Source organism: Berghia stephanieae, chromosome 9, assembly GCF_034508935.2.
Source record: "Berghia stephanieae isolate SIO BIC M18660-M18661 chromosome 9, UCSD_Bste_1.3, whole genome shotgun sequence".
Classification (NCBI taxonomy): Eukaryota; Metazoa; Mollusca; class Gastropoda; order Nudibranchia; family Aeolidiidae; genus Berghia; species Berghia stephanieae.
The window spans coordinates 20,881,887-20,894,386 of record NC_088368.1 but is presented as its reverse complement, the minus strand read 5'-3'; the positions used below and the strand labels follow the sequence as shown (position 1 = coordinate 20,894,386).

The window sequence follows — 12,500 nt, the reverse complement described above, 5'->3', positions numbered from 1 at the left end:
CAATCCTACCTTTGCTAAAGTCTTTAGGTTCTCACGGAAAGCGCCCTTAAAAAAAGAAAGAATTAATAGCCAGAATTTACTTATTTCTTCAAATACAGATGACCTTCACCTTGTCAAATATTCAAACACATCGGGGTCCCGATAACTCAGTCAAGATGATTTTGATGCTAAAATTAGAATAATGGATTAGCGTGGCTCAGCGGTACGATCTTTGCTCCGTACCATGGCCGACTAGAGTTCTATAGTTACGTCATGCTTCGTACCCGAAAGGTACCGAGTTCGATCACTCGCTGCTGCGTTGTGCGGACTTGAGCAAGTCACCTCGCCCTAGCTCAATTTGCGGCGCTGCTCTGCGGCAGACGCCTGGGTTATTCCAGTCTTCCATTGGAATAGACCCTAGAAAACAAAAAGTTCCCTTATGGGATGAATAAAGGGTTTTTTTCTTCTAAATTAGTATTTTTAGAATTATAACACCCCCCCCCCCTCCAACTCCCCTTTAAGAAAATAATACAAGGATATTAATTTTGTTTCAAGTTTAATTTCCTCGGTATAAACCGTAGAGAAAAACATCCCCTATGGGATCAAAAAAGGGGATTTTAAAAATATTATCATTATAAAAAAATACGAGGATGTTAATCTTGTTTTACGTTTCAATTTTTTATTTACTTTTAGGCTTTCGTCATGCTATGATGATGAAATTAATAACACCTTTATAAGTTGAAAATCTTATTCCAAGAATATATATATTACAGGAATAAATGTTTTTTTAAAAAAATAGATAATATAAAACTACATGCATTCGGTATATTATTTGTTTTCTTTCTCGATATTATTAATAACCACTGGCTTGGAACCATTATATAAAAGGTCATTGTGCCAAATTATGTCACACATTGATATCATGTTTACTTCTGATATGTATTTTTATGTGCTGAAAAAATAAATGATAGCAATGACATAGAACCTAATCAGAGAATAAAAAAAACAAAAAAAAAAACAAATTGAGCTTTATATAGCGCAATATCCACAAAATGTGTTCAAAGCGCTTTACAAGGGGTCCCTAGTCAACAGCAACATTTAACACGTAGGACGGGACATGCCGCCTGTTAGTCGATATTACAATTTTTCGGACAAAGACAACGCTGTTAACGGCCAGGTACTCATTTTACACCTGAGTACGGTGAGAGAATGTGAGTAAAGAGCCTTTTCCAAGGACTCAACTATGCGCCAAGCGCGAGGCTCGAACCCAGGACCTTCCGATCCGAAAGCATACCACTAGACCACAGAGCCGCACAATAGCCGAATAACAGACCTTCCAACTACTGCCAAAATGTCGTGGAACTACGAATTTTCGGGTCCTAATTATTGACAATAGGATTCAATAGTCTGATGTCACGTCCGTCCAGCAACCAGCAGCTTGGTTCTAAACAAAGAAAATCGGTACTTTTTATTCTTCATCCTGGCTAGAACTTTTTCACATGTCATGTGATCAGAATGTATATTGTTAAAACATGATCAGATTTATAATGTTTTTCTCCTTTGATTACACTTTTATGAGCGTCGGAGAAGTATTTCATAAGGGGGTGATGGTGATATATAAATCAATCTGGGTTCCTGAGCAGTTGTTAGAGCACTCATTTCATACGTAAAAGGACCGAGAGGCCCCCGCCCTTACCCGCCCAACAGTGATTGAGTAGCTGGGTCTGTTAGAACCGACGGAAAGTACTTTGCGTTAGAATATTTCCTATCAAAAGGGTGGCAAACAATTGCTTGTGCCGCTTTCATGCTATAGAAACCAGGATAAATATATATAAATAAAATATGAAAATAAAATTCCCTTTATTCATCCCATAGGGGAAATGTGTCTCTAGGGTCTATTCCAAGGGAAGACTGCAATAACCCAAGCGTCAGCCGCAGTGCAGAGCCGCAAAGTGGGCTAGGGTGAAGTGACTTGCTCAAGGCCACACAGCGCAGCGGGAGGTGATCGAACTCGGTACCTTTCGGGTACGAAGCAAAGACCTTACCACTGAGCCACGCTGCCCTAGGCTCCGGCTCCACGGGTCAAATGGCTCAAAAAGACTGCTGTAAAAATAAATAAATAAATAAATCGATATTTTATTTATCATTTCGAAGAATGCATTTCATTTTACTTTTACTAGTTAAAAATAAACACATTGAAAAAAAAAAATTAAAACTTTGACCTCGGTTTCAATGCTAAGCATGTTAGCTCATGTTGACATAATGCAATATTGACGGATATATACTTTCTAAGCTATTACTTAGCGTGAGATTCGTCACACCGCCTTAACCCTTCCCCTTGCAATAACCCTGATTTTAGTCCCTTTCAATACATTGAATCTGTTTTTGAATCATTGCCAGACTTTATAATATATATATATAATAATATATATATATATATATATAACTATATATATATATATATATATATATATATATATATATATATATATATATATATATATATATATAATGTCCCAGAAGTCGCGCACCAAGTAGATTCTTATGATAATACATATATGAATAACAATTTAAAAACCGACTATATCCGTAGTTTACACGGGTTACTTTTACCCCAAGCTTATTTATTGGATTTTTATGAGACGAATTATAGGTGTAGCGTCAAAGCTAATATTCTTTGTTTTTACATGTAGTTGAATAAAACTGTCTATGCACATGCTCGTTTTCAGTACATTTTTTCCAATTTTGAAAAGTAGCAAAAAAACTCTAGGATTTGAATACAAAAACCAAAAAAAACAGAATGATTTATTAGTTCTATACACAAAGACCTGGAATTCCCTCATTTGTGAGGCCTTCGGGTATGTTTGAAAATATAATTATCGGCGAACAACAAATTGTTGTCCTTTACCCGTACCAGGTCGATAAAATTGTTCCAATTACAATAAACATTAGATAATGTAATTATTGCATAATAATAGCATTATTAGGGACATTCAGTTGTTAAAAACAATTCATTTAATTATACCCTATTATAATTAAAAACTATTTTTGCGAGAAAAAAAATCACCTGATAATGCGCTATTGCACCTATCACTGTGGCAGATTTCCCCCACTCTTATTTGACACCTATTTATATATTTATGTGTGTGTGTGTGTGTGTGTGTGTGTGTGTGTGTGTGTGTGTGACTCAGTTTAAATTCTGGTAGGCTAAGAGGAATATTGACATATAATTGTGGAACCTGGGGCCTCACAAAAAGAACTTAGAAAGTCTCGATTCATACCACAGCAAACAATTGCGTCGCGTAATCGGAATCTATTGGCCAGAGACAATTACAAAGACTGATCTCTCTGAAGGAATCAGGGTCAGAGTACAATATTAACTCACTCAACCCTAACGCCGACTATATCCGTAGTTTACCCGGGTTACTTTTACCCCATGCCGATTTATTACATTTTTCTGAGACAAATTATAGGCGTAGTATCAAAGCTAATGTTTTTAGTTTTTGCATTTTAATGCTAGTTGAATAAAACTATCTATGTACATACTTACTTTTTATACATTTTTACCGATTTTGAAAAGCAGCAAAAATCGTTAGGATTGAGTGAGTTAAAGGAACCGCGATGGAGGCTATTTGGTCACATATAAGTCGAGAAGATAAAATCCCAGCCCAAACTGCAAGGACAGAATATTTCCTTCATGGCAACAAATATTTAGGGAGACCACCAACATCAATACTAACGACCCTGAACCAGGATCTCTCTACATATCAGAAATTTCTAGATTCAGATGAGGCCAAATTAATCCCTGATGAACTAAAAAAAAACTGCACTGCCCTCCGTACTAAAGTCACAACAAGATCTTGACAGCCTCAAAACTCTGGCCCAGGACCGTGACCAATGGAAACAATTAACAACCTGGATGGAGAGAGCAGCTATACTCATCGAGGTTTTTAAAAATCTGCGACTGAATCACACAATTCTCAGCAAGAGAGAGAGAGAGAGAGAGAGAGAGAGAGAGAGAGAGAGAGAGAGAGAGAGCGTATAAACTACAATGGACTCCAAAAGGAAAGAGAAGCTAGGAACAGGCTAAAAACTACACGACACAGGAGTGTTGATGGAATAAGAAAAGGAAGAAGCTGGTTGACACTCTTTGCAGAAGACCAAGACATTGTGATAGCTTTGTGCTGCTTTGTTGTCTGGTCGTATGTTCAGGTGTTCCACTCACCATCGGAACTCTAGGTTCCTGTTTCGAATCTCGCTCTGAGCGCAACGTTAAGTCCTGATCATGAACTGAAATGGAAAAGGAACCGTCTAGTCCATATTTGTCTCGTATCCAGGACGCTGGGGTGTTTAAGGTTAGGATTAAATATTTCCCACCCCATGATCTAGTGTTATGTTGGGTTAAAGTAGTCAGAAAGTTGTTCATGAATTCACATTTAACGGTTTAAGGTTAGGATTAAATATTTCCCACCCCATGATCTAGTGTTATGTTGGGTTAAAGTAGTCAGAAAGTTGTTCATGAATTCACATTTAACGGTTTAAGGTTAGGATCAAATATTTCACACCACCATGATCTAGTATTTTCTTGGGTTAAAGAAGTAGTCAGAAAGTTGTTCGTCTGTACTGTTGTACTCGGAAAAAACACGTATTTTAACAAATGTCAGAAAATCTGTCCTTGAAATATCGATCGATTTAAATGATCTTCCTCTTGGCAAACACTCTCAAACCTTCGAGGTCATTTGAATGTTTTAAATCGATCGATATTTGAAGGACGAGTTTTCTGGCCAAATTTTTGAATACGTATCTTTCCAGAGGTAAATGGTTAATACCTTTTTTTTTGGTCATTCATGAAACTCAGTAAATGGAAAATATTTAATCCAAGTTTCACATTTTTAATGGAAATACTATGCTTATGTATGAGTTATATTGGCAATTGCCAAGATAACCCTTTAAATCTTGATTATATGTTCAATTCTCAGCACCATAAAGGCTGTCACAGTCAAAAACATTCGCATTGATGCTCGAAGGCCACAGTCCCGAGGATCTGACCTAGGACTGGTTCCGCCCCCCACACAGCCCCTCCTTCTGTCCCAGTTGTCGTCAAAGGTGACTCTTGGCGAGGCTGGCACATACCTCTCTATCTGCAAAGCAAAGTGTACACAATGTTACTTTTTCTGTTTGCTGTCAAATGAATTGAAGGCTGGTTTTCCAAAATTCGTTAAGTCGAATTTTCGATCTAGTCTAAATTGAAACATTAACTTTATTTTAAGTATCAAATGACACAAGAATTTCCTTAGATTTGTGTGCATTTGAAATTTAAATATGATAAAATAATAAACCGAATGAAAAATTGAAGGGGAAATAATCCTCAATATCTCAAAATGGGGAAAATGGAGTTATGGATTCTTGGAAGACCACTCTTCAATTGAATTCTTCAGTTTGCTGTTGCAAAGAAAGGGAGGAAAAAAAAAAGAAAAAGAATAAAATGAAACAAACCGAAAAAAAAAGAAAAAATAAGAGTGGGGAAAAAAACTTAACAACTGTAACAAAGCACGCAAAAAAAAGAAAGAGAGAGAGAAAAGAAAAAAAAAGAAATTAAAATTAAAAAGATAAAAAGGAAAAAGAAAAAAAAAGAAAAGAAAAAAAAAAAAAGAAAAGGAATAAAGAGAGAAGGAAGAAAAAAAACGAAGAAGAAGAAGAAAACGGCAAAGAAATTTTTTTTAAAGCAAAACAAAATAATTTAGACATAAGTTTGGGGTTAGAATTATTATTCTTTTGTTATATAATATAATATTATAATAATAATATAATATATAATATAAATTATTATTATTATTATTATTATTATTATTATTATTATTATTATGATGATGATGATGATGATGATGATGATGATGATGATGATTATGATGATGATGATGATGACCATCATTATCTCCTCTTTCCATTTCTTGAAGAACAGTCTTATATGTTCCAGTCAGCCTGCCGCAAAGACCGTTTATCGTAACTGCCCAACTCCTACTCCTTAATAATTTACATATGATTAACGATGGGGCTAGTACTGTAACTGTTCTATGTTCTATGCGAAAAACCTTGGCGTTGTGCTCGACGACTGTTTCAGCATGGAACATCAAATAAACCAGATGATCAAAACCATGAATTTTGAATTAAAGAGAATCCATCGAATGAAACAATACATTCCTCCCCATTTGCTGAAGACGGTCGTTTGTGCATTGATACTCTCACGTATTTATTACTGTAACTCGCTACTTGTTGGTCTGCCTGACATAAAACTCGGAAAACTACAAAAAGTTCAGAATAGAGCAGCAAGACTTGTCCTAGGTATTGGTCGCAGTGACTCGATGGGTGTCAATGCGATGTTGAGGGCATTACACTGGCTACCAGTTAACGCTCGTATTGAATACAAAATTGCTCTGCTTTGTTTTGATGCCATCAATTCACGAAGCCCTGCCTCCATTCAAGACTTGATTGTCCCCTACAACCCCACTCGAAATCTCAGGTCCTCAAAACTGTATCACCTTCAAATTCCAAAAGCTAATCTTAAACGTTTTGGCGACAGATCATTCAGTAAAGTAGGCCCGATCACTTGGAATTCACTCCCACTGTCAGTCAGACTTGAAAGCAGCGTTAATAAATTCAAAATTAAACTGAAAACCTATCTCTTTGGGAAGTATTTAAATAAGATTATGCCAGGAATTATTGCAAAGCGCATACGTTAGTGCGTTTGTGTGCGCGCGCGCGCGCGCGTGTGTGTGTGTATGTGTGTGTGCACTCATGTATACAATTAGTTAAGTGTGTGTATGTATGTGTATGTATGTGTATATATATTATGTGAAGCGCTTCGAAGCTTCGGCATAAGCGCTATATAATTGTACATTTATTATTATGTTACACATTACAAACGCACATTCACAAAAGAAAACACGACGTTGTCTATTATAACTGGAAGCAGCATTCTTCAATGTAAAGAATTACCCAAACCGGCATAACCAAACAGCTCCAGGGTCTAAATCCTTCTAAGGCAATTGGCCCAGATCTGATACCCACCAGGATCCTCAAAGAATGCGGAACAGAAACAGCTCCTTATTTATGCATTATTTTCCAACAGTCACTCAACACAGGCCGTGTGCCCAAAGACTGAAAGCGTGCATTAGTCACTGGCATATACAAAAAGGGAAACGAGGTATTGCCTCGAACAATAGACCAGTGTCGCTGACATGCCACATGTAAAGTACTCGAGCACATAGTGAATATGAAAGACAAAATATACTAGTCGATTTCCAACACATGTTCAGAAAACATAGATCTTGTGAAAGCCAACTCTAAAAGAAATAGGAAAGACATTAGACAGCAGAAAACAAATACATCTACTTGTTTTAGACTTTTCGAAGGCATTTGATAGTGTGCCCCATAGCCGACTCCTCAGAAAACTGGAACACCACGGAATTAAAATCATCAAACCAAAGTCCCCCGAAAAGACCACGGATGAAGAAAACGACCCAAAACAGACGGAACAAAAGTTACTTTATTGGCTTGAAGACTGACTCTGCGATGGACATTGAAGTGAGAAATGCAACGTTTTATCGGGGGTACCCAAAGAAACTGTCCTTGGACCGCTCTGCTTTCTAGCATTAATTTACGACTTAGGAAGAAATATATCAACTCCTACCTAGCTCAAACTGTTCGCCGATGACAGCCTCTTATTTTGAGTCATTGGAAACTCAGAACGACGCCGAAATATTACAGAATGATCTTGACTCACTTCTATCATGGGCACAAACCTGGCAGATGATATTCCACTCCGAGAAATGCTTCGTCATGTCAGTAACAAACTAAAAAACCGGTAAATTGATATTTTAAAAAACAGCTAGTTAATTATAATTACCAAATAAGTGGTCAGTTTTTAAAACACGTTAACACAATACCTTTCTTGGGAATCCAACTAAACAAATCACTGAAATAGGACCAACATTTTGATAATATTCTGGCATAAGGTAATCGTACCCTTGGCTTCCTGTATCGTTTAAGAGCTAATAGGTTCTAAAACATTTAAATGTTCTGTGTAACTTTTATAATTTATCAATTGTATAAATAATATTCAATGTCAATTATTTGATAATATTGAGAATTAAATATCTAATACATAAATATCTAAATGCCATATTCAATATTCGTAGTGTAATTAACTCTTATTTACATTCATTTGGTATTTCAGATTGGTACATTCGAGAGTTTCAAATAATTGATATACAAAATACAATAATATCCAATGTCATGATACGCTATTCGTCAAAATCACGCTTCTTTGTGGTATCAAAATGTTAATAGACTGCTGCTTAAATAAGGGACTCTAAATATCCATAACAATAACCGGAATCGATATGTCCGCAGCCTTTGATACGATCGACAGAGGAAAACTTTTGGAGATATTAACAGAAATAGTAGACGAAGACGAGCTCCGAATAATCCGATTTCTCCTCAGCAACACAAAGATACAACCAAGGATATACGGGGCCACAAAACAGACGCAGTTCGAAAGTAACATCGGGACCCCCCAAGGAGATAGTCTGAGCCCGATTCTGTTCACAATATACTTAGAACACGCTCTGAAAGAAGTTCGAAAAGTCATTCCAAAACCAACGACTCATATTGAGAATGCAATCCCTAGAGAAATCGCCTATGCAGATGATGTCGATTTTATTGGATCAACACCAGCAAATATAGACATCATACAAAATACCCTCATGAAATATAACCTCCAAGTCAATGCCAATAAAACCGAATTTACAACAATATCGAGGAACAAAGAGGAATGGAAAAGAACAAAGAAAGTCGGCTCACTAATTGGAGACACCGAGGATGTACAAAGAAGAAAACAGCTATCAAACGCCGCACTCAGTAAACTCACCAATGTATGGATTAGAGGTGACAAAATAAAGAGAAAAACCAAACTGAAACTGTACCATGCTCTTGTAAAACCGGTACTTCTGTATAACTGCGGCACTTGGGCGTTGACAAAATCCGAAGAAGAACATCTGGATGCCTTCCATCGCACACAGCTAAGAAGGGTACTGGACATCAAATACCCCAAAAAGATCTCAAATGAATCACTCTATAAGATCACAAAAGAAAGACCAATCTCCCTTGACATTTTACAACAACGATGGCAACTTTTCGGTCACATACTACGCAGGGACAAAAACATACCAGCAAACCAAGCCATGTCGGGATACTTCCAAAAACACGGGAACCTTTTCAGAGGAAGACCGATCACAACACTCCCGTGATCCTAAACAAAAACCTCACAACACTTGGACAAAGCATTAGTCTCATAACGGCAGGGGACCTTGAAAATCTGAGAACCCTAGCAGAGGACCGGCAATATTGGAGACACCTCACACAGGAAATACTGGAAACAGCCAAGGCGACCCGATCTTTCGGTCGAGACGCGAAAGGCATCTAAGTCAAGTCAAGTAAGTCAAATACCTTTTCCATACCTACTCTAGACACGGACTTATAAAATTGGACAAACGTTTTAAAATCAAGATAGCTAAAGCTTCTGTATATAATTCCCACAAGCTCGTTCACTCTTTTTATACAATCACATTTTGCAGTTGTAACACTAACTCAATGTTCTTTGTGTGTGTGTATGTATGTATGTGTGTGTGTGTGTGTGTGTGTGTGTGTGTGTGATCGGTTCCTTGTTTTGTCACGTGATTTTAAATGGAATGTCCAGCTTTAACTGTTTTACTATAGCAATCACTCCGTTCACAAATGTAACCCATCGTCTCAAAACGGTATTATGTCGGAACGAACCATATGCTTAAAGGCCGAATTTAATGTTAAACTGGTCAAAAATATAAATTGTTGGCATTAGCACCCTAATATATGGTATTCATTCCCCTCAATAAAACATACAAACTCAACACAAGTCTGATATTTCTGGCTATACATTCAATTTTCAACATCTTAAGCATCCCGACTTAATACCGTTTTGAGGCGAAGGGTCACAAATTGAGAGATCTCATTTTACAATTCAGTCCCTAAAGTTTGGCATTCTCTCTCCAAAACTGTAAGAGATGCACCAACCATCACTATTTTTAAATCAAGGCTGAAACATCATTTATTTTATTGGGTGCGGCTATGTGGTCTTGTGGTATGACACTCGCTTTCGGATCGGAAGGTCCTAGGTTCGAGCATAGTTGAGTCCTTGGAAGAGGCTCTTTACTCACATTCTCTCACCGTATTCAGGTGTAAAATGAGTACCTGGCCGTTAACAGCATTGTCTTTGTCCGAAAAATTGTAATATCGCCTAACAGGCGTTTTCTCCCGTCCTACATGTTAAATGTTGCTGTTGACCAGGGACCCCTTGTAAATCGCTTTGAGCGCGTTAAGTGGATATTACGCTATATAAAAAAGCTCTTTTTTATGAGAAGTATCTTGCATAGAGTATTGCACTTCATTGTATTGTACTGGATACTTGGTTTTATTTCTACACTGTGTCAATTGACAGTATGTGTGTGTTGTAAGATTATTGTTACAAATGGATGATTTGGTTCAATGATGCCACTGTAAAGCACATAGAGCACGACATCGTCATGGTTATGCCCTGTAGAAATGCTATTTATTATTATTATTATTATTATTATTATTATTATTTTTATTATTATTATTATTTTTATTATTATTATTATTATTATTTATTAATTATTATTATTATTATTATTATTATTATTATTATTATTATTATTATTTATTATTATTATTATTATTATTATTATTATTATTATTAATATTATTATTATTATTATTATTATTATTATTATTATTATTATTATTAATTATTATTATTATTATTATTATTATTACTATTATTATTATTATTATTATTATTATTATTATTATTATTATTATTATTATTATTATTATTATTATTATTATTATTATTTTATTATTATTATTATTATTATTATTATTATTATTATTATATTATTATTAATTTTATTATTATTATTATTATATAAGTAAATGAATATTACGATTCAGGACGAAACGTTCGTGCTTGTTGGATACTGGTTTGTTACGGTTCTCACATATTATTATTAGAAAGGACGGTAGACTAAACTTATTATGCCTATGTGGCAAATTAGGCATCTAGCTATCCCTGCTTCAAACTCACTTTTTCAGATCTTTAATATTAATTATGAAACTCCATTTTATTTATTTCTAATACCTGTATCAAAAACTCCGTTTTACTACTGACTGTATAAGAATCCATTTTATTACTTACCAATATCTGTAATAAACTATGTTTTATTATTTACCAATATCTGTCACAAACAAATTTTTATCACTTACCAATATATATGTAACAAACGAAATTTTATAACTTACCAATAACTGTAACAAAATTTAATTATTTACAAATATCTGTAACAAACGTTTTATTACTTACCAATATCTGTAACAAAATATGTTTTATTACTTACCAATAACTGTAACCAAGTTTTATAACTTACCAATATCTGTAACAAAATATGTTTTATTACTTACCAATATCTGTAACAAAATATGTTCTATTACGTACCAATAACTGTAACCAAGTTTTATTACTTACGAATATCTGTAACAAAATATGTTTTATTACTTACCAATAACTGTAACCAAGTTTTATTACTTACCAATATCTGTAACAAAATACGTTTTATTACTTACCAATAACTGTAACCAAGTTGTATTACTTACCAATAACTGTAGCAAACTACGTTTTATTGCCCACCAATATCTGTAACAAACTACGCTTTATTACGTACCAATATCTATAACAAACTATGTTATTATTTACCGAAAAACTGTAACAAAGTTTTATTACTTACCAATATCAATAACAAACTATTTTAATACTTACCAATACCCATACCAAACTCCGTTTTATTCCTTACTAATTCCTGTTTTAAAACCTATTTTATTTCTTACCAATATCAATAACAAACTACGTTTTATTACTTACCAATATTTGTAACAAACTACGTCTTATTACTTACCAATATTTGTAACAAACTACGTTTTATTTCTTACCAATATCTGTAACAAACTACATTTAAAAAAATACCAATATCAGTAGCAAACTACATTATATTTCTTACCAAAATCAGTAACAACAACGCGTTATTACTTACTAATACTTGTAACAAACTATGTTTTATTACTTACCAATATATGTAACAAACTACGTTTTATTACTTACCAATATTTGTAACAAATAACGTTTTAGTATTTAGCATTACCTGTAACAAAATATGTTTTATTATTTACCAATAACTGTAACAAAGTTATATTTTACCGATACTTGTAACAAACTATGTTTTTTTTACTTACCAATATCTGTACCAAAGTTTTATTACTTACCAATAACTGTAACAAACTCCGTTTTATTACTTACTAATTCCCGTTTTCAAATGTATTTATTTATTTCTTACCAATATCTGTAACTAACTGCA

General features: G+C 34.6%; 1 protein-coding gene across 1 annotated transcript in view; it reads left to right on the top strand.

Annotated features, from left to right (window-relative positions):
- LOC144979838 (uncharacterized) overlaps positions 1–12,500 on the top strand; it is a 48,686-nt gene that overhangs the window by 30,405 nt on the left and 5,781 nt on the right. The window lies entirely within an intron of this gene.